Source organism: Monodon monoceros, unplaced genomic scaffold, assembly GCF_005190385.1.
Source record: "Monodon monoceros isolate NGI ecotype Baffin Bay Population unplaced genomic scaffold, NGI_Narwhal_1 Super_Scaffold_8, whole genome shotgun sequence".
Classification (NCBI taxonomy): domain Eukaryota; kingdom Metazoa; phylum Chordata; class Mammalia; order Artiodactyla; family Monodontidae; genus Monodon; species Monodon monoceros.
In genome coordinates, this window is record NW_021703785.1 from 66,003,420 (window position 1) to 66,024,969 (window position 21,550).

General features: G+C 41.2%; 1 protein-coding gene and 1 long non-coding RNA gene across 2 annotated transcripts in view; both read right to left on the reverse strand.

Moving 5' to 3' along the window:
• Window positions 1-11,173, reverse strand: part of LOC114888308 — a 31,363-nt gene extending 20,190 nt beyond the window's left edge. Inside the window, exons 1-2 of the long non-coding RNA XR_003791753.1 lie at window positions 11,024-11,173; window positions 1,595-1,703 (exon numbers count right to left, since the gene is read on the reverse strand). This is a non-coding gene — a long non-coding RNA (uncharacterized LOC114888308). The remainder of the gene's footprint in view (window positions 1-1,594; window positions 1,704-11,023) is intronic.
• A 1,859-nt stretch (window positions 11,174-13,032) lies between these two features.
• The window catches only part of KL (klotho), a 57,414-nt gene continuing 48,896 nt past the window's right edge, over window positions 13,033-21,550 (reverse strand). Inside the window, exon 8 of the transcript XR_003791767.1 lies at window positions 13,033-13,084. The gene's annotated coding sequence lies outside the window, so the exon portion shown is untranslated. The remainder of the gene's footprint in view (window positions 13,085-21,550) is intronic.

Here is a 21,550-nt window from a genome sequence, read left to right on the forward strand (position 1 = left end):
AAATAAATAAATAAATAAATAAATAAATAAATAAATAAATAAATAAATAAATAAAAATACTCCAAAAAAAATTCCAGAAAATTCCTAAAAGCAAAACTTGAATTTGCTGTACACTGGCAGCTATTTACATATCATTTGCATTGTATTAGGTATTACAAGTAATCTAGAGATGATTTAAAGTATATGAGAGTATGTGCATGGGTTATATGCAAATACTACACCACTTTATATAAGGGACTTGAGCAATCCCTGGATTCTGTACCTGAAGGGAGTCCTGGAGCTAATCTCCTGTGGGTACTTAGGGACCACTGTACTTGTTCTATGCTTTATTTCTAAAAGATGACAAAGGTCACCCCTAATTAAGCAAGCAGGAGCTCTCGAACATTCTCAGCTATAGGCTACAAGAGCCACAGCAGCCCAAACAACCATATGCCCACATAAAAATGATCCAAACTCTGCTCTCTGCTCCTCTCCCTCATTCTTTCTTCCATTACTTGCAAGTTTTGCTTTCATAGGCAAAGGAGGAATTTCAACTGTCCCTTTTCCTCTTCTATGTGAAAGAAGAGAACATGGTCATTCTAGCAGCCACAGGCAACCAGTGTCATCCTGGGACCCTGGAGCATATGAATTCAAACTTGATTCTGAGTCTACCTCATGAAATTCTTAGGCATGAAACTGTTCTACTTCTTTTCTTAAAAAATATTTTATTTATTTAGGCTGTGCTGGGTCTTAGTTGCGGCACGTGGGATCTTCGCTATGGCGTGTGGCCTTCTTAGTTGTGGCATGCGTACGGGATCTAATTCCCTGACCAAGGATTAAACCCGGGCCCCCTGCATTGGGAGCGCAGAGTCTTACCCACTGGACCACAAGGGAAGTCCCTGTTACACTTCTGTCTTTTGATATTTGGCCACAAAAAAAATCAGTCGTATGATTTCTTCTCAGGAAATTAATGTAAAGGAATTAAACAGATCCTAGCCAAGTGGAGTGTCACCGTTCCTGTAGCGCTTACAATGATTCTGAATTGTTGAGATGGAGATGCCCAGCCACTAGTGGGACATACAGGTCAAACATTATGAGAGTGACCAGGGCCCAAAGCTAGAGGTACATCCCATGTTCACTTCAGTTGTGTTATCCCTGCCTCTCCTGACTACACACATAATGGTCCAGTGATACCAAGCCACTCTTTCACATCTCTATGACTTGCCATTGACTTTCTCCCCATCTTGTCGGTCACGTGATAGCCTGTTTATTCCTCAAAACCCTATTTGAGCATCATTTGCTCCATGGACTTTCCTGACCACCCATCTGAAATCCACCTGCTTCCTTATATATTACTCTTATTGCATGAATCACATCTCATTTAGTTATTTGGCAATAAATCTAACTCTCCCACTAGATTATGATCTCTTAGGAACATGGACCATGTCTTACTCAGCTTTGAAACTCCATCCCATAGGACACTTTCTGCTACACCATTCTATAAGTATTTAAAATGACCTGGGCACCTGAAAACTGGGCATAAAGATGATAGAAGCCATAGAAATGGAAGTCATAACCTAGTGTGGAGTATTCCAAAGCCAGTGAAATAACTCACATTTTGTGTTTGACTACTACAGCTCTCCAATAGCACAAACAATGGAGAATTAGCTGGTCTTCCAAGAAGTTAAATGCAACTGTTTCTGAAATTATCAAATGCTGAACATCTGTTGGCAGAAAATAGGACAGTTTGATTAGTTCATTCATTCAACAAATATGTGTGGAGCACTCATGATGTGCCGGACACTGTTCTAGGCATTCAGTAAACAAAACAATAAATGAAATCAGTGAATAAAACAGACAAAAAATCCCTGTCCTCATGGAACTTATGGTCTAGAAGAGAAAACAGCCAAGAAACAAGATAAATAATTGACCAGAGAAGCTCTACAGAGAAAAATAAAATCAGAGGAAGGAGATTAGATAGGGAAAAGCTTACCAAGGGCCTGGGGTAAAGAACTATCAAAATGACATGCTGTTTGATTATTTTTCCTCAAGCTCTGCTGGAGCTGCTAAAATTACAGTGTTGGGAATGATCAATTCATCAATTTGCTGAGACCTTATTCCTTGTGAAGGAAAATAAGTAACAGCAGCAGGAGGAAATGAAGCCTCTGGCTGCCTCTTTCAAGCCCATCAGAAAGCAGGGTTCCAGCAAGCGATGCACAGGTGCTGGAAGCCCACATGTCCCAGATGGGAACATTCAGTTCTTAGGCCCAGATGATAAGTCCCCTGCTGTTCTGATTTCCAGATACAAGCATGTCTCCAAGGCCCCCGGATACTTCGCGGAGTTCTCGAGACAAGCATCTCCACGTGCTCGAAGGCAGGCTCCCTGCTGACCACGACCACGACAGTTCAGCTCACTGCTGGGACCCACCCTGGCACCAGAGTCCTGGGAGGGGAGGAAGACCCCGTTCTCCCCGTGATACCTCCTTGTGGAGCTGCTCCAAGTGCTTCCCTAAATCCCCACAACACACCTGAGACCAGGCGTCACTTGGGATAAGGCTCAACCAACACACCGGGGAGACAGTACAAGGCAGGATGTAACTTAAAGCTGCAGCCCCAAGGGGCTCTGCTTCCAGTGCCTTAACCCACACCTGACCCCAGGCGCTCTCACCTCTCCGCCTGCCCCCCCCCCCCCCCCCACCCCCGCTCAGGCTCAGACTCCACTCTGGGAACAGTGAACGCCTCCCGCAGGGAAGGGTCTGACCCAGCCCACCTCACTCCCACTCCCCAGCTTCAGAACGTGAAGAACAACTGCGCTGCTGGCAGGAGGCGGAAGACCCACCTTCACGCCCTGGCCGCGTGGCTCCACCCCAAGACCCAGAAGATCATCACACCAGGGACGCGCGCGGATTCGCTGCCATAAATCCTAGTCATCTCGGGAAACATCACCACGCCGCCGCTGTGGGCACAGCGGGTGCCGGCCCTATGTCGGGCTTCCTCGCCTTCCCTTCCCATCCCTGTGCTCACGTCAAGGGTGGCAGACGCCTCTGCCATCCCCGTGGTTATCAGTCATCCTGTCTGCTGAAAAGCTGATTGGTGACATTTTGATATGAATGTTTCAGACAGAGTTGCTCCACTGTAGATTTGCATAATGAAGTCTTTTATCTCCTTATCTGGCATTAGAGGCTTTCTCTCCTGTTACAAGGATTTCAGGCATCAGCAGGTAGGTGGAAGCTATTTTTGGAATACGGAAGAGACTGAAATGCTACTACCACAGTACAAAAAAAGCCTAACCCTGAAAGTCACCTGACCTTGTTGTTCTCCCGTGGTTGGAGTGTACGGGTCGTTTCCCCACGTGGTCCCTGATTCCCTGGGGAGGCTTGGGTGCTGCGCTCCCAGGAGAGTCAGAGATGGGAGCTCTGCCTGGATTCAGAAGGGCTCTTCCAGGGAGCCTCCTCCAGCCTGACCCTTCCTTCCCCCGTCTCTCTCCCCCTCCACCACTGCAAAGCTGTCTGAATCTCATCTTTTCTTCTCAGAGAATCCCCACCCCCATTCCTTGGTTTCCAAGCCCGTCAAGCAGTTTTCTGAAGAAATTCCCAGGATGGTGTGTGGTATCCCTTTTGTCTCAATCCTGTAATGTGCAGCTTTGCCAGGAACTTTGTGCCCAAGGAAGACCCGAGGGAGCATCCAGGAGGTGCCAGCCAGGGAGAAGGGACCCTGCCTTTCTGGGGGCTGGATTCCCATATACACCAAATGGACAAGAGTTGAAGACGCTGAGTGAGGAAGGGCCAAACTGGGGAGTACTGGGCAAACAAACAAGACCACTGGATGTGGTGGTGTTCGTTGCTTTTCCTGATGTCCTTCAGTTTCTCTGCTGCTCCCTCATCTACAGGGGAAAACTAAAAGGAAACAGGCACAACTATCAATTCCGTCTGAGCCACAGATAGTGTGCTGACTGCCGCAGAGATGGGCGGTTCAAATTACTTTGGAGGAAAGGGCTATCCGATGGTCTGAAATTAAACATGCTCTGGAAGGAGCAGCTGCGGGGGAGCGGTGGGGGGAGGACCACCCATCGCTGGGATCTGCTGGAGCTGCCTCTGGGACCCCGCACACGAGGAACACACACTCCAGAACAGGGCTTCCCTTCTAGAACTGCATGAAACTGAACATTCAGCTCGAAAAAGACTTGGAAGTGGCAAAGGCGAGTGGATTTCTTCTTAGTTTTCTATCAGTTTGCAGTGGTTCCAGTATAAACCCAGCAGCGTATGTTTATACCCAGAAGCATAAAAAACATCAAAGCAGTGATGCAGCATTTCAAACAACAAAAAAAATGCAGCAGCAATTTGGCTGCCTTGTTCACTTTTCAGACGGTTGTGTAGCTGTCCTGATCTTCCCCATAAATCTCAAAATTCACATTTAACAGAGCCCTGCTCCCCTGTATTCCTGATGCTGCAAAGCAGGCATCAAGCAGGATCCTTTACATGAAATGAAGGAATTTTAACCAGTCATACATACAGCAACAGTTGTCACTTCTTGAAACTGAATAAGAACAAGAGGGGGACAGTTTTTCTCTGAGAAGACAGAAGAACACTTTGCAATTTTTGTTCAAGGATTGGGGAGTATAAAATGAACAGCTGCTCGTGTTCCCACATTCCAGTGTCAAGATGTTATGCAGAGATCAGAAATAGACCCAAGGTGACGTCCATCATGTGAGCCATGCAAATGAGGAAAAGACTCTCCAGCGGCAGTAATTCCCAGGACAAGGGTCAGGCCACTGAAACGGGACAAAGGAATCAAGGCCAGAAGAGGCAGCAAGTAGGATGGCAGTTCTCCACGGCATTCTCCAAGTGGAATTTCAAAGGCTAATGAGGGGAACCATAGTGAACCAGAACTTCAAACCTAGAAGTGTAAACGTCCAGGGAACGTTCTGATGCCCTGTATGCTATGGGTTCTTTATCTTCCTACTTCAGATCGTCACCAATCACACATGGAATAAACCTCCCATTAAGTAAAAAGTGATAAGACAATAGTGACAGCTGTGTGCATTGGGGCCTTGCTGTTTACCAACAATTTTCCATACACACTCACATACATGTATATGTGTATGCACAATGTAGGTATCAATCCTCACAACAACCCAATGACACAGATACTGTTATATCTATTTTTTAGAAGAGTAAGTTGAGGCTAAGAAAGGACTGGTGACTTTCCTGATGTCACCCAACCAGGACTGACACTCAGGCAATCTGAGCTTTGCTCTGCTGCTTCCCTTAATGAGGAGGGTTCCTCTATGACAGAATGATGAAATCAGGAAGCTATGCTGGCTGGTAAGAACACCCAGCAGATTGGCTGAGTGGATCTTCTAAAGAGTGACACTTTGAGTATAATTGCAAATAGTCTCCAACAAGAAGAAGACACCGGGGCTTCCCTGGTGGTGCAGTAGTTAAGAATCCATCTGCCAGTGCAGGGGACATGGGTTCAAGCCCTGGTCCAGGAAGATCCCACATGCTGTGGAGCAACTAAGCCCATGCACCACAACTGCTGAGCCTGCGCTCTAGAGCCCACGAGCCACAACTACTGAGCCCACGTGCCACAACTACTGAAGCGGGAGCGCCTATAGCCTGTGCTCTGCAACAAGAGAAACCACCGCAATGAGAAGCCCATGCACTGCAATGAAGAGTAGCTCCTGCCCTCCACAACTACAGAAAGCCCACACGCAGCAATGAAGACCCAACGCAGCCAAAAATAAAATAAATTTAAAAAAGAAGACAGCAAGACAGTGGGGTGCACAGCAAGCCCGCTGGTGAGGCCAGACTTGGAAGCAGCAAAGGGCACATGAGGGAGGGACAACATACCTCCAGCCAGGCTATTCTGTCCAGCCCTTTGCAGCACCTTCTAGGGGAGGGGAGTTGCTAATGTGAATCACCGAGCTCCGTGACACTGTTTGGAGGCGGTCACAGCATCGCCAGGTGGTACCCATCACGTGTGCTCCTTCCTCTGTGCACGCAGCTGGGCTGCTAAGTACAGCCGGATACACGGATAGATCCCCGTCCCGCCCTGTGGCATGACGGGGCCTGCTCAGTCCTAAGATTTAGGTTCAGAGGCAAATGGGAGTGCTTGTCCTTTACTATAATTCTCAGACATTTGCACAGCTATTAATAAAGACGTCTTTTGATACCCTTCTGCTGTTGTTCCTGTTCACAGAGAGCTTTCCGAGCCTGTGGGAAGGATCACTGATAATAGATGATCAAGATCTCAGCATTCCTGGGGCCCTGGCAATAATTATATCTAATGACATAAAAATTATGTCCTGGGTAATAGGAACATACATGTTGATAACTACCTTAAATGTAAATGGATTAAATGCTCCAACCAAAAGACATAGACTGGGGGCTTGCCTGGTGGCGCAGTGGTTGAGAGTCCGCCTGCCGATGCAGGGGACACGGGTTCGTGCCCCGGTCCGGGAAGATCCCACATGCCACAGAACGGCTAGGCCCGTGAGCCATGGCTGCTGAGCCTGTGCGTCTGGAGCCTGTGCTCCGCAACGGGAGAGGCCACAACAGTGAGAGGCCTGCGTACCACAAAAAAAAAAAAAAAAGAAGACCTGTATATATGCTATCTACAACAGACCCACTTCAGACCTAGGGACACATACAGACTGAAAGTGAGGGGAAGGAAAAAGATATTCCATGCAAATGGAAATCGAAAGAAAGCTGGAGTAGCAATTTTCATATCAGACAAAATAGACTTTAAAACAAAAGACTATTACAAGAGACAAAGAAGGACACTACATAATGATCAAGGGATCGATCCAAGAAGAAGATATAACAATTGTAAATATTTATGCACCCAACATAGGAGCACCTCTATACATAAAGCAAATGCTAATAGCCATAAAAGGGGAGCTCGACAGTAACACAATAATACTAGGGGACTTTACCACCCCACTTTCACCAATAGATCATCCAAAATGAAAAAAAAATTAAGGAAACACAAGCTTTAAATGACACATTAAACAAGATGGATTTAATTGCTACTTATAGGACATTCCATCCAAAAACAACAGAATACACTTTCTTCTCAAGTGCTCATGGAATATTCTCCAGGATAGATCATATCTTGAGTCACAAATCAAGCCTCGGTAAATTTAAGAAAATTGAAATCCTATCAAGTATCTTTTCCGACGACAACACTATGAGACTAGATATCAATTACAGGAAAAAAACTGTAAAAAATACAAACACATGGAGGCTAAACAATACACTACTAAATAACCAAGAGATCACTGAAGAAATGAAAGAGGAAATCAAAAATACCTAGAAACAAATGACAATGAAAACACAATGACCCAAAACCTATGTGATGCAGCAAAAGTGGTTCTAAGAGCGAAGTCTACAGCAATACAATCTACCTCAAGAAACAAGAAACATCTCAAATAAACAACCTAACCTTACACCTAAAGCAATTAGAGAAAGGAGAACAACAACGACAAAAAACCAAAGTTAGCAGAAGGAAAGAAATCATAAAGATCACATCAGAAATAAATGAAAAAGAAATGAAGGAAATGATAGCAAAGATCAATAAAACTAAAAGCTGGTTCTTTGAGAAGATAAACAAAATTGATTAGCCACACTCATCAAGAAAAAAAGGGAGAAGACTCAAATCAATAGAATTAGAAATGAAAAAGGAGAAGTAACAACTGACACTACAGAAATGCAAAGGATCATGGGAGATTACTACAAGCAACTATATGCAATAAAATGGACAACCTCGAAGAAATGGACAAATTCTTAGAAAATCACAACCTTCCGAGACTGAACCAGGAAGAAACAGAAAATATAAACAGACCAATCACAAACAATGAAATTGAGACTGTGATTAAAAATCTCCCAACAAACAAAAGCCCAGGACCAGATGGTTTCACAGGCAAATTCTATCAAACATTTAGAGAAGAGCTGACACCTAGCCTTCTTGAGCTCTTCCAAAATATAGCGGAGAGAGGAACACTCCCAAACTCATTCTACGGGGCCACCATCACCCTGATAACAAAACCAGACAAAGATGTCACAAAAGAAGAAAACTACAGGCCAATATTACTGATAAACATAGATGCAAAAATCTTCAACAAAATACTAGCAAACAGAATCCAACAGCTCAATAAAAGGATCATACACCATGATCAAGTGGGGTTTATCCCAGGAATGCAAATATTCTTCAATATATGCAAATTATCAACGTGATAAACCATATTAACAAATTGAAGGAGAAAAACCATACGATCATCTCAATACATGCAGAAAAAGCTTTCAACAAAATTCAACACCCACTTATGATAAAAACTCTCCAGAAAGTAGGCAGAGAAGGAACTTACCTCAACATAATAAAGGCCATATATGACAAACCCACAGCCAATATCATTCTCAATGGTGAAAAACTGAAACCATTTCTACTAAGATCAGGAACCAGACAAGGTTTCCCACTCTCACCACTATTATTCAACATAGTTTTGGAAGTTTTAGCCACAGCAGACAGAGAAGAAAAAGAAATAAAAGGAATCCAAATCGGAAAAGAAGAAGTAAACCTGTCACTGTTTGCAGATGACATGATAGTATACATAGAGATCCTAAAGATGCTACCAGAAAACTACTAGAGCTAATCAATGAATTTGGTAAAGTAGAAGGATACAAAATTAATACACAGAAATCTCTTGCATTCCTATACACTAATGATGAAAAATCGGAAAGAGAAATTAAGGAAACACTCCCATTTACCATTACAACAAAAAGAATAAAATACCCAGGAATAAATCTACCTAAGGACACAAAAGACCTGTATGAAGAAAACTATAAGACACTGATGAAAGAAATTAAAGATGATACAGACGGAGACATATACCATGTTCTTGGATTAGAAGAAGCAACATTGTGAAAATGACTATACTACCCAATGCAATCTACAGATTCAATGCAATCCCTCTCAAACTAAAGCATTTTTCACAGAACTAGAACAAAAACTTTCACAATTCGTATGGAAACACAAAACACCCCGAATAGCCAAGGCAATCTTAAGAAAGAAAAACAGAGCTGGAGGAATCAGGCTCCCTGACTTCAGACTATACTACAAGTCTACAGTAATCAAGACAATATGGTACTGGCACAAAAACAGAAATATGGATCAATGGAACAGGATTGAAAGCCCAGAGATAAATCCACACACAGATGGTCACCTTATCTTTGATAAAGGAGGCAACGATATACAATGGAGAAAAGACAGTCTCTTCAATAAGTGGTGCTGGGAAAACTGGACAGCTACATGTAAAAGAATGAAATTAGAACACTCCCTAACACCATACACAAAAATAAACTCAAAATGGATTAAAGACCTAAATGTAAGGCCAGAGACTATAAAAGTCTTAGAGGAAAACATAGGCAGAACACTCTATGACATAAATCACAGCAAGATCCTTTTTGACCCACCTCCTAGAGAAATGGAAATAAAAACAAAAATAAACAAATGGGACCTAATGAAACTGGAAAGCTTTTACACAGCAAAGGAAACCATAAACAAGATGAAAAGACAACTCTCAGAATGGGCAAGAATATTTGCAAACAAAGCAACTGACAAAGAATTGATCTCCAAAATATAAAAGCAGCTCATGCAGCTCAATATCAAAAAAACCAACAACCCAATCCAAAAATGGGCAGAAGACCTAAATAGACATTTCTCCAAAGAAGATATACAGATTGCCAACAAACACATGAAAGGATGCTCAACATCACTAATCATTAAGAGAAATGCAAATCAAAACCACAATGAGGTATTACCTCACACCAGTTAGAATGGCCATCATCAAAAACTCTACAAACAATAAATGCTGGAGAGGGTGTGGAGAAAAGGGAACCCTCCTACACTATTGGTGGAATGTAAATTGATACAGCCACTATGGAGAACAGTATGGAGGTTCCTTATAAAACTAAAACTAGAACTACCATACGACCCAGCAATCCCACTACCAGGCATATACCCTGAGAAAACCGTAATTCAAAAAGAGTCATGTACCACAATGTTCACTGCAGCTCTATTTACAATAGCCAGAACATGGAAGCAACCTAAGTGTCCATCAACAGTTGAATGGGTAAAGAAGATGTGGCACATTTGTACAATGGAATATTACTGAGCCATAAAAAGAAATGAAATTGAGTTATTTCTAGTGAAGTGGATGGACCTAAAGACTGTCATACAGAGTGAAGTAAGTCAGAAAGAGAAAAACAAATACCGTATGCTAACACATATATATGGAATCTAAAAAAAAATGCTTCTGAAGAACCTAGGGGCAGGACAGGAATAAAGACCAGACATAGAGAATGTACTTGAGGACATGGGGAGGGGGAAGGGTAAGCTGGGACGAAGTGAGAGAGTGGCATGGACATATATACACTACCAAATGTAAAAAAGATAGCTAGGGGGAAGCAGCCACATAGCACAGGGAGATCAGCTTGGTGCTCTGTGACCACCTAGAGGGGTGGGATAGGGAGGGTGGGAGGGAGACGCAAGAGGGAAGAGATATGGCGATATATGTACACATATAGCTGATTCAGTTTGTTATACAGCAGAAACTAATACACCATTGTAAAGCAATTATACTCCAATAAAGATGTTTAAAAAAAAATTATGTCCTGTTTCCTAAAAACAGGGCAGAATACCAAGAACAGATTCAAAAGATGGGTATAACACCTATGAGCAGCGTTCAGGAAGTCTGAAACCCAGCATGTATTGAAATTTTAAGAATGTATTGAGGACAGCAAAAAATAAGCAGTAATAATAAAGACTTGTAAAATGCATATTTAGTGCAAGAATAAAGAGAAGGAAGGGATAGACCTGTGCTTGACATGGATGATGTTATATCTGTAGAAGACAAAAAGAAAGCAAAAAGATTTCTTCCTTATAGCATCCTCAACTTTCCAACCATAAACGTCTCCCTCCTGAATAATGTAGAATGATACCTGGTTCAGAGGGTGGTTTAAAAATATGTCCACAAATTACTCACCTCCAGCCTTCAAGAAGTGGAGCTTAGGGCTTCCCTGGTGGCACAGTGGTTGAGAGTCCGCCTGCCGATGCAGGGGATGCGGGTTCGTGCCCCGGTCCGGGATGATCCCACATGCCGCGGAGCGGCTGGGCCTGTGAGCCATGGCCGCTGAGCCTGCGCGTCCGGGGCCTGCCCCCAGGGGGGGGGGACCAAAAAGGGGGGGGGGCGTACTGCTCAAAAAAAAAAAAAAAAAAAGAGGTGGAGCTTAATTCTCCTCTCCTTGAGTGTGGTCTGTATTTAGTGACTTGCTTCTAAGAAATAGAATGTGGTCGAAAGAACAGAGAGTGATTCATTTCTCATGGGTAGATACCTAGGAGCAGAATTGCTGGACCATGTAATGTATTTTTATTTAACATTTTAAGAAACTACCAAACTATTTTCCAAACTGGCTGTGCGTCTTACCCTCCCACTAACAAAGTATAAGGATTCCAGTTTCTCCACATCCTTGTCCATCTTTTGGGTTATACACATCTTAGTGGGTGAGAAGTCATTCAGTTTAAAATGTTGGTCACTGTTTTAAACTTTAAACAAAAATAGAAGTTCCAATTGATCACAGGAAATGACAGAATTCAATTAACTCAAGTCTGGTTCTTTGTTTTACAGTCACTCATTGTTTATCTCAAATATACAGTCCAAACGATCACAGGGTTGGAAACAGGAACTGAATTATGCCCAAAGCAAGGTAGAACAATTCCAAACTCTCACCTGTTCTGGCTCTTATTTTCTTACTATTGAACAAACCCACGTAGCCGGATCTGCCTGTGTCAGGGGTTGACTGTAGCTGAGAGTTCTCTGAGTTAACTTCCTAGTAGATTAAAAAGCTTATTAAAGGATATATAATCAAATATGCTAATTGGAAGCTTACATATATTCTGCTAAAACTCAGCAGTAACTGCAACGATTGATATAGAACAAAGAACAATAAAATATCTCACTAAAAGAATTTACAACTGCCAGCTCATGGTGGTAATAAAAAGCAGATCAAATTTTAGTTGGTTTTCTCGGTTTTTAAATTCCCACAGATGCTGCAATAATGAACCGCCTCTTACTTGTTTGTACACCAGCCAGAAGCTCTGACTCTTTGTAGTCAGGCTGCCAGGGACCATTCCCCATCAATCCAGGAGGAAGCTGGGAGGATGTGGGAACACTGACTTCTTACTGACTGGTACATTTTTAAAGCCAAGGGTGAATTGTAACTGTTTAAGTTATCACCTTTGTAAATTGCCAAAGGACAACTTAATGACAACTTGTATAAGAAGCAGTGAAGAGGGTGAGATGGAGAGCATATTTCTGCACTTGCTCCCTAGACCCTTGTCGGAAATCCTCTTGGGCTGTGCCTTATGCTGACATGTGCTCGCTCTGCCTTTTCCAGCTGCCACCTTATGAGTAAGGAAAATGCTCTAAATGAACACATCTTCACTGGGACCTCACAGACAATAGATTTAATTAAGAACAGGGGAAAGAACAGGGAATTAAGAAAGTCAAATACATTCCTTCCCAGCTGGAGACATGGGCCAGTACGGGGGAAGAGTGGGTATCTAGGCCGGGGAACCCCTCAAACTCAGGCACGCATGGGGGAAAATCCTTGCGAAGCACTCTCAGGGGGCCAGGCAGAAAAGTACAGACACCTTAAAACAACAATAAGCCTCCCAGTTCAAGTGACTGGAAGCTGGTTCTATAAAACCAGGAAGAACGTTCTGCCCAGAGGGGCAGCTGGTCAGTCTTGGAAACACAAGAAAGGAAATCTCAGAGGGGAACACTGGGAATACCCATCGGATAGGCCTGCCTGGGAAAGAGAGCATCAGGGCAGTGGGCTTCCAGGGCCTCACTCCCCTGTCAGTGGCCTCTCCCCAAGGGACACACAGGCCACCAGCATCCTGTCCCCCATCTCACTGAATTCTGTTCTGTGCTCACCAAGCAACCTTCGAGTGTGATTTCCTGCCCACAAGTGGGGCCTCACGGGGAGATAACACACACGCAGAGTGGGAAGCTGTTTTTGGTCCTCAGAGCAGAGCCGCAGATCTAAATGGGAATGGAGGGATTGGGGAGAAGAAGGATGAGTGGAAAAAAGCTTCAGAAAGGGCTTCCAGGACACAGAAAGCATCATTCTACCCCCTCCTCTCCACCCGGGTGCCTTCCTTTGTATCAGCCCTGAGGTGTTAGGCAATGCCATAGCAGGGCATGGGAAGTTTTAGAGAATCACCATTTCCAACCTACTGGGCATTTGCATGATTGTGGATTCTCAAAAATAAGTGCCCGTAGATTAAGGTAGAGTCCTCAGGCATGGACATCTGAGGGCTACAAAGGGCTCACAAACACCGAGTCCCCTCCATAACGACAGCCTCAAAATCCAGCTGTTTTCAAAGAACTGATACGCAAAGCATCATGATGCACACTTAAATTGTGGCAGACACTCTTCTTAGTGGTATTTTAACATCTCTGAAATTCAGATTAAGGAGGGGGTCATACAAAGTGGCAAAATTCACCAGGGAGTCTTTTGCTGTCATTGTTTAATGTGACCATGTACCCAGAAATACTTGCCCATAATTGCCCTTCTCTACAGGAACAAAACGGTTCTTAGCACCATGTCAAGTGCGGTTTCGCGAAACCTGATTTTTTGTTTTGTTTTGTCTTTTGCGGACAAACTATGAAAGGTTTATTCTCAAATATTTGGACTTGATCCTCCATCCTTCCACATTAGTGCGAGCACCAAAGCAATTCCACGTATTGTTTTCTAACACACAAAAACTGTTCATCTCAGGCTGCTCAGGCTAGAGACAGGCAAGGAGAGAGTGAGTAATGAGTCTGATCTGAGAGCATTTGTAGAGGAAAACAACGCGGCACTTCCCGAGGAGACAGGAGTGACCACCCCCTCGCCCCCAGCCAGTGTGGGCCGGATCCATCCCATCCATTTAGTTTTGAGAGCCTGAGTTTCCCCTCCAAGATCTGTACCAAGCGTCATTAAAAAGTACATTTGCCTTAAAGGTTAGTTAATGTAACAATGGGTTTTAACTAACCATGTGATCTATCAATAAGGAGAGATCAGTGGGTCTTCAAAGAGATCATAAGACAAAAGTCAAGGAAACCAGGGAGACAGATGATGGCCCTGGAGAAGAAGTAATCACCCAACAGGAAGGAGAAAATCAGGGGAAAGGGGTAACTGTACGGCAGGACCACCCTGGAGAGGTCAGTAACACCCCCTGCCGACATTCTGTATTTCCCAAGTGAGTAGGTGGCCTTGAAGATCTGGTCTCACAGTTTAACTGGCATTCCCAGTGTCAGGAGTTATCACGCAAAGTCTTCTACAGGCATGATCACTGCTTCTCTTCCTAATGTGCTGTGACTCCAGGAATTAATAGAAATGTAGCTCTTCGGAAGTTCCCTTGTATAGATTTCTACTTTCTCTTTGATTAAAACATTTAATAATACAAAGCTGGTGCAACAATTGGCAGGTCCATTAAACTGTCAAGTGTGGCAAAATGGTTGTGCAATGTTCTGTCTTTTTCTGTGGCTCGCACACAATCTGACAAATGGAACGATAAAGAAATGTGGAGCTCCTGTGTTTATTTAAGTAGGCTGCAGAGATGAAAAAGAACTCTCCTCAATGTGCTGACTGGAACATAACTGCTGACAGAATAGCAGCTACAGGAACAATAAGGTAGAAAAGTCAGGTCTTATGAAAAGTGACTGAAAGCTTGCCTATCGGTAGCCTGGCATTCCTTTATTTTTTATTATTCCACAAAGAGAACATAAATGGGAATCATGCTAGCTTTTTAAATAGTTCAATTCCTTCCCCCTCTTATTTATTCCTTCCTTCTTTCCTACCTTCCTTTCTTTCTTCCTAAACCACACTAAGTACCCTGTGTTAACAACCTAGTGTTGTAAACACATACACACATTCACAAATGCACATATACACGACATAGTTTCTTCCTTGTATATTAGTATTATTTAGAGAAATATAGTACCATACATCTCTGCAGCTAGATTTTTGTCACTCAGTGATACTTCATAGAAATCCTAACCAAGGGTACAGACTTTGCTATGGTTTATCCTTTTTAATGGCTGCATAATATTCTATGAAATTTTTAAATATTTTCTTTTGAAGACTGATTCAACCATTCTTCTATGGGGATTCACTTTGTTTCAGAATTTTAACTGTATGAATAATGCTGTAATAAACATCATGGTACATATTATTTTTATGAAATTATTATGTATTTTTATGTCTTTGGAATAGCTTCTCAGGAATGAGACTGGTGAATCAAAGTGTATGTGAATTTTTATTCTCAGAAGATATTGCCATACTGCAATTAATATTTAACTTGCAGAATATGACAGTACCTTTTCCTGTGCATCCTTACCTCTAAAGAGTATGATGGTGTTATGTTCTATTAGATTTGTATTAAATACATGGTTATAAAGGGATAATGCATTGTTACTTTAATTTGCATTTCTCTGATTACTGATAAATTTTGAGTATCCATATGTTTATGGCCATTATATCCACTTTTGGATAAATTATCCATTCATATTTATTTTCTATTATTTGTTGCCATTAGTAAGAACTCTTAGTCTTTTAAAGATACTAACTTTGTTTTAATCATCTGTGATGCAAATATATTTTTAGCTATATACAATTTCTCATTGACCTTGTTTAAATCTTCTATAGCTTTTGGTTTCTTGTCTTGGTTAAGAACAGTCTCCACAAACCCTAAATTGTATGTACAGGCTCCTAGATTTTCTTCTGTAATTTAAGTCATTCATTCATCTATCTATTTATTGATTTATTTTTACATTTAATTTTTTGCTTTGAAGTCTTCAGTTAACTGGAATTTATTTCTATAAATGCTGAGAGACCTGTATATTTCCATTTTCTTCCAGCTGCATGGTCAATTGAGCCAGCACCTTCCAGCTCACACTGAATTAAAATATCAACTTCATAACAGATTAAAATAGTGTATATTTTGGAATCTATACCAAGACTTTTCATTCAATTCCTCTACCATGTATACTTATTTAAAAAACCAATGCCTTATTTATTTGATTATAGTGGCTTTATAGTATGCTTTAATATCTGCACTCACTAGTCTTCTTTGTATACATTTTATTCTTGGGCTTCTTATTTTTCCAAATAAGCTTTAAGATCTTTTAATATTGTTTTCTTCGGTACGCGGGCCTCTCACCGTTGCACCCTCTCCCGCTGCAGAGCACAGGCTCCGCACGCGCAGGCTCAGCGGCCATGGCTCACGGGCCCAGCCACTCTGTGGCATGTGGGATCCACCCAGACCGGGGAACGAACCCATGTCCCCTGCATCGGCAGGCGGACTCTCAACCACTGCGCCACCAGGGAAGCCCTTTAATATTGTTTTTAAATGCTATGATTCTAATTGGAATTGCAGTATATATCATAATTAATGTTAAATGTAAATATATGTACACGTATATAGTGAATTTTAGAAGCGCTAACATTTAAATTATTTTTAGTCTATACATCTAAGAACTTAGTATGATTTTCCATTTGTTTAAGTCTTGTTTTCAGGATGTAATAGTTGTCTTCCCACAGTATTTCTTTGCATTTTATTGTAACCACAGATTAATTTTTCCCATTTTCATGGTTAGGTCATTTCTGCTATTGATTGTTATATGTATTTTTATATCTATCTGTCTTACCAATTCAAGTATTTTTTTCCTTATGTCTCTTGGGTTTTCCAGGAATATAATAATATTATCAAGAAAAAGAGTTTTATCCTTTCTTTTTCAATGTTTATACAAATTATTTTACTATCTTTTCTCACTGCATTTGCTAGAACTTTTAAAACAATGTTGAATAATAATGGCAAGAACAAGCAATCTTATCTAGTTCCTGGTCATAATTAATTTTAGTGGTCTGCTATTTAGAATAATGTTTGCCAGTGTTTTGTAGTCTTTATCAAACTTACAAATGTTCCTCCTGTACATATTTTCCTAAAGTTCTCATTAAGGATAGCTACCAAATGTTTATCAAGATGGCTTTTCAACATCTATTGACATGTTAATTTACTTTTCCACTTTAATTTGTTGGTGTAATGAATCATGTTGCTTGATTTCCTGATACCAATGCAACCTTGCATTCTTGCAATAACCTCTACTTGGCCATACTTTATTAGTCAGTTAATATTCAATACATGACTGGATTATTGTAGCTAATATCACATTTAGAATTCTCTGCATCTAGTGTGCTACTGGTCTTTTTGCACTACTATTTTTATCAGGTTGCAGTAATAAGATTGGCCTCATAAATACAATGAGAACTTGTCTTCTTCTATAGTCTTAAATAATTTAAATTACATCAGAAATGCTTGCCCTCTAAGGTTAAATAGTGTTCAGCTATGCAATTAACAAATACTGTTAACGTTTTCAATAATACATTTTTAATCTCTCCTATGGCGCTCAAACTATTCAAAATTTCTACTTCTTCAATGAATTTTAAAAATTTATATTTTCCTAGGAAATCAACAATGTTTTCTAGATTTCTAAATTACTGAGATTAAGACTTTCTGTGTGGTCAAGAACATGAACTATTTTTGTAAATGTTACATGGACACTACAAAACTACATGTTCTTTGGGAGTCAATAAATAAATTTGTGTTTAATAAATAGAAATTTATTGAATCCATCTTGTAGACGCTAGCTATAGGCTTAGGAGAAATCGGCTTTCTACCTCTGTCCCTTCTCTCATCTTCAAACTTTTTTTATAAAGGTGTTCACCACCTTTATAAAGGTGTCCCCAGTGGCTGGGTAACTTGTATTTACGCATAGGTCTCAGTTTTATGTCACTTCCCCCAGGAAGTCCTCCTTCATACCCTATACTCAGTTGGGGAACAGATTCATAATACAAAGAATATTTTCTTCTTGGCACTTGTCTATTGGTCATTATGTTGTTATTTGTATAAGTAATAAAGCAATATCTTTCTTATGATCTAGTAACTTCCATGAGGATGGAATAATGTTTGCTTTATCTTATCCGCAAAACATAGTTAAACACAATAGAGTTTAACTGGCACATAGTAGGCATGCAATATATATTTCTTATATGAATGAATGAATGAATAAATGAATGGTCTGTTAATCAGAGGAGATATAAATTAAGGAACCATCACTGGCAGTTCTCCACTGTGTGGTTGGAAACCCAGGCTGCCACATCACAGAACCTTGAAGCAGACATGCAAGAAAGAAGCAGAGTTGAGAGATGGAGGAAAAGAAAATTTCCCAGCTCACAACAGCACATCAGTCCCTCTTTAAAGTTTGTATCGGAGGCCCAACTTCATCCCAGTCCTTGGGTTCCTGAGACGTGCTGTAGCCTTGTAATTCGACTTTTTACTGAAACTAAAAACAAAACCAGATTTCCTTAGTTTTCTCCTAATGTCCATTTCCTGTCCCAGGATCCCATCCAGGACACCACATAACATTTTTTTTAACATCTTTATTGGAGTATAATTGCTTTACAATGGTGTGTTAGTTTCTGCTGTGTAACAAACTGAGTTCTGTAGGAGTCGTTCCACATGTAGATATATTTTTTGATGTATCTGTGGGGAGGAAGGTGGTCTCCATGTCTTACTCCTCCGCCATCTTGAAAGTCCTCCTACATTACATTTAGTTCTCATGTTCCTCAGGCTTCTCTCGGCTGTGAGCCTTTCTCAGGCTTTCCTTGTTTTTAATGGCCTCATTGTATATATTTTTGTAGTTTATTTTACTCCTTCTAATTTTATGTTCATTTTGTGTTCACTTTGTTGTCTCCTCTTTTTCCTTTTGCTATTTTTTGCTGGTTTTCATAAGTTTCTTTTCACTCTTTTTTCCTTTTGTTAGCGCTGCTGTTTTGTAACTTTCTATCCCATTAATGTTTGCCTCCCCTCTCTAGGACCTCATAACAAAACATGTATTTCTGTAATATTTTTTAAAAACAAGATATAATTTGCTTCCTTCACCAAGACAGTCTACACTAAGGTCAGTCTTTTAGAATATTTTCACTGCTGTTCTCAATTCTGCCCTTAACCAAACCAAGATAAAATCTTTGAAATGCTTTTCTTCATTACTTTTCTCCCCCTTCACCCCTAACTTGTAGATTTCTCTGAGATAGTTTTGTACTTTTCATTCTAGATTATTATTAGAATTACCCTCACACAGTTCCTCTTTATTTTAAGAATTCTTCTTTGGGGTAGCTAGCATACCTTCCCTTGTCTATTACTATCCATTTAAATTTAACTGTTTATGCACTGTCAAGCACTACCTCTCTTCCTCTTCGTGTTCTCCTGTCTTTGGTGGTTGTGCTGGTAGAGGATGGTGGTGTGTTGGTTATGGTACAGTTGTTTGGTTGTATAGTCCTCCCTCTAGTAGTTTCCTCTGGCACCAATATGCCCAAGTGATGTACTCTCTGGGTCACAGCACCACTCTCTCCTCCGTTCTGAAATGGGAATGACGTCTTAAATGGATACAGGACCATGGGTTGCAGTTCATTTCTCTCAGATGCCATTTGCCACCTTCTATCTAAGGCATTGCATATAAAACAGTGCATGGCTGTCTGATTCTTTAAGTAGTTGGTTATTTCCATCTAGAAGTTAGTAATGGTTTCTCTTCATTCTTGGAGTTGAAGAATTTTCCAGGCAAGCTTTGGTGACTTTTTTTCTCATCCCTTCTGCTTGGAACTTGGTGAAGAGTTTCAATTTGCACATTCAGGTCTTTCTTAATCTTGAGGACATTTTCTTCTTTTATTAGTTTAATTATTGCCTTTTCATCATCTGTTCCTTTTCTCCTCTCTGGATCTTCTTTTATTCACATGTTAGTTCTTCCAAATATAGCCTCCAAGTCTTTTTTTTTCTCATGATTGTTTTCTCCATATATATATATATATATATATATATATATATATATATATTTTGCGGTACGTGGGCCTCTCACTGTTGTGGCCTCTCCCGTTGCGGAGCACAGGCTCCGGACGCGCAGGCTCAGCAGCCATGGCTCACGGGCCCAGCCGCTCCGCGGCATGTGGGGTCTTCCCGGATCGGGGCACGAACACGCTTCCCCTGCCTCGGCAGGCGGACTCTCAACCACTGCGCCACCAGGGAAGCCCTACAAACACTTTTTGATAGTTTTCAATTTTGAGAAGTCTCTTTATGCATGTGCAACTGTTGTTGGAGCTATTAAGAGTAAATGATAGGCTGTGACAACACTGTTGGGATTATTTTGGGACATTATACTGGGATAAGTTTCTGATAAATTATATCGAAATATAAATTTTATTACATCTAGAACTGCTGATTGTCAAGGAATAATTTTTCTAAAAGATTTCACTCTCTGTACAAATGTGTTTCACATGTCTGAAGTACACTTTGAATGTTGATTTATACAGTGTTATCTTATCGTTTCCTCTGACATTCCTCCAACTCGTAGAGTTGCCCATTGCTGCCTGTCACATCGCTGCCCGTGTGAGTATCACACTGGCCCATCAGGCTCCTTACAAAACACAAGTTCAAAGACAAAATTATTTTAAGAATTTCAAAACAGTCGTAGAAGAACATTAAACCAAGCACAGGGCCTTTCTCACCACAGGCCCTGCCGGGGAATCCAGACACATAGCAATGGTGATTTCTGGTTTTGTACCCACTAGTGGTTTGGACTGGAGTGTTTAACACACTTTTTTTTGCCAATCTAGTAAGTAATTTGTCTTATAAATCTGCCATTTACAGTCTCTCCTTCTAGAGGTTTTCTGAAGCTCTCTAAGCCAGCAATTATCTCTCTCCTTGTAAATCAGCTGGTACCTTTTCTAGGAAACCAACGTGATCCTAACTAGTCACTAATGACTTAAATTAGTTGCTGGCTCTTTCTGAGCCCCTAATTTTCCCAAGACTAATTAGCTCAGGCATAGGGAAGTTCTGGATTCATCCAGCCATTTAAAACACGATGGACATAAATTCAGTCCATACCATAATTCAGAGTGCAGGTTCTGGAACAATCCTGCCTGTTCAAATCCTCCACTTTCCTGCCGTGAGCCTTTGGCATGTCATTAACCTCTGTAAGTCTCAGTTTTCTCATTTATAAAACAGGAATAACGGCATACCTTTCAAGATAGGGCGTGACAAATGTTTATTATTACTGTTCAATTCTAGATAAGTGGGGCTCAGTCTCTTAGCTGATAGCAGTGATGTCCCCAAGAGAACAAAAGTGCTAGCTTTGACTAGCAAATTTTTTTGGTAAAATATAGAGGATGTTCACTACTGCTTTCTGAAGGAGTCCACAAGGGAGCAGAAACAGAATCCAGTTCAGTAAGGCCATTCAGAAAGTATGGCTGGGTGAAGCTGCCGCAGGATCCGCTGAGTGTGTGGAGGGGATGTGTGGGTGTGTGAGCATGAGTCTGTATGGGATCCTTCCTGTGCTTACTTGAAAGCAGGCTTTGAGTGTCCATGTATACAACCAACAAACACACATGGCTTTTATCTGATGTCTGGGCTT